We start from the raw sequence: 4721 nt of genomic DNA, 5'->3' as shown, positions 1-4721 counted from the left end.
TTAATATGTCAGCTATCACCTTAATATCTCAGCTATAGCCGTAGCTCACAATTACGTTTATTTCCAAAGGAAAGTTATAAGAACATTTGAACCCAGCGGCAACGTTTTATACTGCAGGAAAGTATGAGCAATAATGTTAATCTTATTACACATTCTTTTTAAATTTACCGCAGAGGAACGTTTGCTACGTTTTCATTTCGCGAAATAAGAGGAACCACACACAAGTCTTACGATTGTACTGTGCTGATTATTTGAGGTTCTCCCCGCCCACCGGGGTAAGCGGAGTATGGAATTCTATTTGCTTCGATCCTGACACTTCTCTTGCTTCCTCCATTCATCAATCGTTACATACACGCATAAACCAAATGTACGTAAGTAGGTACATTGTACGAGGTTTACGCGGTCATAGTTATTATAAGACATACATGCAACAGTGTTGAAATATCGGGAGTCTCATATTCCTGATAATAACGGGTACATACATAACATAAACAACCTATATACGTCCCACTGCTGGAGGAGTTTTTACGGCTAATAGCCGGGACCAACGGCTTAACGTGCCCTCCGAATCACGGAATAACGCGGTAAGAACTCGGTATTATGTTTTAATTTCAAACGTAAGTACCTATATGTAGAAATCAAATATAAGACGTACCCACAACTCAAAAAAACTGTCTTGAATCCGCAGCTCTTGTAAAGCCATCACACCACCGGGTTCTCCTCCTGTCCATGCGCAATCTATCTAGAATATTGCGTACTATCTTTACCCTCATGAACTTGAGAAGGTAGTAAGTATATAGGTGCGTATTATGACAAACACAGGTCATCTTATTTAAATTTGACAGCTCTAAAAATATTGCCGTCCTTCACTTACAATAAGTGCAAGAAAGAGGTAAACCTAGTTTCAGAATTGATAAATGTTGAAATAAGTTTGTAGCTACTAGAATCGGCTTCATTGTTGGTTGAGTTTGTATACTGTGGTCCTTAAAAAAGATGAAGTGTTGAGGTCTATTATTGTGCGGTCGTAAAACAGGATGTTCCCGGTTTTTATCTTCCAGTTTATTGCTGTGTTTGGTTACTGATAGACAGAGAGGCCGTCAGGAATTTTTTTTCACGTGACTTGTTCCTCTTTTATCGTGTGGGTTAGGAGGTGGATTACCAACCTCATCTACTCTGGAATCAGAGTTATTAAGGCCCCTGACATAGCTCATGTTACGATTAGGAGACCAACGGCTTAACGTGTCGAAACACGGATCATCTTACTATCGAACGGGCGGCCTGCCTGCAATGTATAATCAAACCGCGGCTCATAAAGTGATTTTTGTGATATATCGCCTTCGGGATTCGAAGAAATCCTTAAATATATTATTGATAACTTGATACTCGATCGAAGAATGATTAAGCTTAGAGGTTTCGTTGTAACGACGCAGTTGAAATTACGACTTTAAGTAGATCGCAATAAGATTTCATAGTAAGGCTCCTGAGGTCCTAACCCTAAGGACGTTAAGAGAAAGGAAAAGTTTTTGAGGTTATATAAACATAACAGACGTCGGGGGACCTCCTGGAAAATAAAGATTGATCGACGTAAAACTTTGGATGATACCGTAATTTTTGTTTGAGAGGATATAATGGCCCCTATTCCTGCAGACACCTCCTAATTTTATTTTAAGTTATACCCATCGTTTCCTTCTCCGCCGAAAAGGAAAGGAACGGATGATTGACAACTGATGGCGAATAAAATATGCATCTCGCTGATATGCAACCTGTTTGACGTGTGTTGTCAACTTAATTCTGTCGGGTTATTGGCAAATGTAAAATTTTGGGAGGATATTTTAAAATACCTAAAATTGACGTGTGTTCCATAAATTTTATGCTTGTCGATTATCCGTCCTTTTCCTTTTCAGTGGGTAAGAAAATGACTGGCATATACTTATGTTTACTGGAATCAGTACTAATATAACTATAATAATATTAGGGATCTCACTGGCCCGTTCGACTACTTACTGCCATTAGGGAAAATCTAACAAGGAATGTTATTCGTTTGTATTTAGAAATGAATATTGAAAGTGCTTTTTGTAGTTTGAAGAAAAAATAAAACCGCCTTCGTAGAATTCTGTGTATGCTTGAGAAAGTTTTAGGCTTATCTGCATTTAGATATTCCGTTGGCCTTATCCGACCCTGTCGGGAGGACATCAGCTGTAGAGCCTCTCTGTCGTCATTCCCGCCAATGGACCTCAAAGTCAAATTTACAGGCAAATTGTCCTCTGTATACTTTTCGACGTGTCTTGTTTCGTATACATACGTTCTTAAATCTATGTTTATGTATAACACTGTCGTTTGTTTGACTAAGACATTGCAGGCTGGATCACCTGATTGTCCAAAAAAGTAAGATGTTTCTATGCTTCCGAAGGCACGTTAAGCCCGTGTTACCAGTCCTCCACGGACCCGAACTGGAACAGAGTGGTAGAGTATGTTCTGGTTGAGGGGAGGCCCGTCAGAGGGACGCATATAGGCTGTTTATAATAATAATATAATAAATAACACAGGAGTTGAAGTACTTTATTCATTTGCATTATTTTTAAGACTCAGTTATTTATTAGGAAATGTTAAAAGTTTCTCTATCTGTTTTTTTTTTCAAATTAACACTAATTTAATTCTGCCGCGGTAGACCTCTTGGTCGAACGCTTCCCTCTCACTTTGAAGTGCCAGGTTCGAATCCAGCACAGGTTTAACCTCGTAAAAGAAAACATCGTGAGGAAACCAACATGCCTTAGAAATGCATTTTTGGGGGTCATGTGATCTAACCTGTATTGGGCTGGTTTTCCCTTCGCGGGTTGGAAGGTCAGACAGGCAGTCGCTTCTGTAAAATCCGGTCCTGTCAAATCTTCAGGTTACGTAAGCGGACCCTGTGAAAAACGTGATGATGACTAATTTCATAAGAGGTCACGAAAATTAAAAACGATGTCACCTCATACTCATTTAACTGAATAAAAATCTCATGAATACATTCTGAATATATCGCAGTAAAAGGAGTGCAATTTCCGAGGCGTAAATTGCACTAGGCGAAATATATCGCTACTTTAAAGTTGCCATTATGTTTGTGACTATATTTCGTGCGGTTCACTAATCTCACCGCCGAAGTTTATACTTATTGCCAACTTACATTTGCAGTCCACACCCCACATCCTCACATGACTTCCAACCTTAACGTCTTAGCTTAAAGGCCAAGGAAGGCGTTTGTGAATATTGTGATTTTGTTAGTTTTCGATTGCACCAAGCGACGATGCATTAAATTTAAAACAGTTTGTATGCCGCGGTGTTGCTTGGCTTAAGTTTTATCTCTTTGAATGGTTTATGTAGTTTGGCAAGTTAGTAAAATATTCATCAAGGGAACTTGGACTTTTAATATTGTTTCTTCTCAAACTTTTGGAAATTATGTGCTTTATTTTCTCATTTGGCAATTGGGTCGTGTAGTAGGTTCAATGTAAATTATAAAATTCTGATTACTAAATAAAGACAGGTCTAAAACTAACGAAATATGAATTATGAATTTTAATCAAGAAGACGTAATAATAAGTCTGTCATTTTATCACGTTTTTCTATGACGTCATAGTGTGCTTTTTCATACAAATTCCATAGTAATTTCGTGTTTTGACGTTTAGTAAAAAGTAACTGATTTGAATCATCGTTCAGTAACGATGCAGCCATAAACAACAAGAAGTGAAGTGAAGTGACTAGTTGAAAACTAGCCTATTGCGGTTCGTTTTGATCTAAGTATATAAATACATACTTATATACAAACATCTCACGCCTGTTCCCTTATGGGGTGGGAAAGGCCACAGCAACTTTTGATACGAAGTCCTAAGATGCATAAAATATGATGACCGTACTTTCACCCTAAGATTGCCTGGAAGAAATTACTTTTTAGCAATAAGGCCGCCAGTTGTACTTCTATTGTTGTTTTGTAATTGCCCTTTGTGTTGTGTGTATTGTATGACAGGTGATCGGCTTACCTATCGCCCATATAATGGTCATATATATTAGAAAGGACATAATCCCTCTGTCGGGTTTTCTGACATGCCCGGAAAGTTAAGCATCACTATGTCACTATTTGTATTTATTTAATTTTATCTATTTTATTAAGTATATTTTTTGTAACGTAATTTTATTTGTGGCAATAGGCTCGTCCGCCATTACATGGGACTTATACATAGCTGGCGAGGAGTAGGAGCTGGTGCGTATTATACAACCCTGCCCTACCCTGTTGGGGATTCAGGCGTGATAATATGTTATGTTACGTTAATTTTATCTGCTTAATTATCTTGTTGCCAAGTCTTATAAGTGCTTAATTAACGCAAAAAATATACCATCACACTGTCTAACAATAGAACACTGATTTTTTTTTGTCTTATTGTAGATTTGCCGCAGGTGGCATTAACTACTTGGCCGGACAAATGGGGAGCGCTGAAGTCTCTCACCCAGTACAACGTTTAAGACAACAGGTCTGAGAGTGAACAGTTGGGCGCGAACCCGGCTTAGGGCGTCGTCTGAGAGGAAAAATGTTTGTAAGAATTAATCGACTCTAGTGGATCGAGTCGTCAATTTATTACATGTACCTACTTACTTACATTATATTTTTGTTTGTAAGTAATAATTTCAGAAAAATAAGTATTTTCTTATGTCGTAATTTTAAGAGCGCGATTTTACCGTTATTAGTTATT

The sequence above is a fragment of the Pectinophora gossypiella genome, chromosome 14 (genome assembly GCF_024362695.1).
Source record: "Pectinophora gossypiella chromosome 14, ilPecGoss1.1, whole genome shotgun sequence".
Classification (NCBI taxonomy): Eukaryota; Metazoa; Arthropoda; class Insecta; order Lepidoptera; family Gelechiidae; genus Pectinophora; species Pectinophora gossypiella.
The sequence above is the reverse complement of the archived record's forward strand: the minus strand, read 5'-3'. Positions refer to the sequence as shown.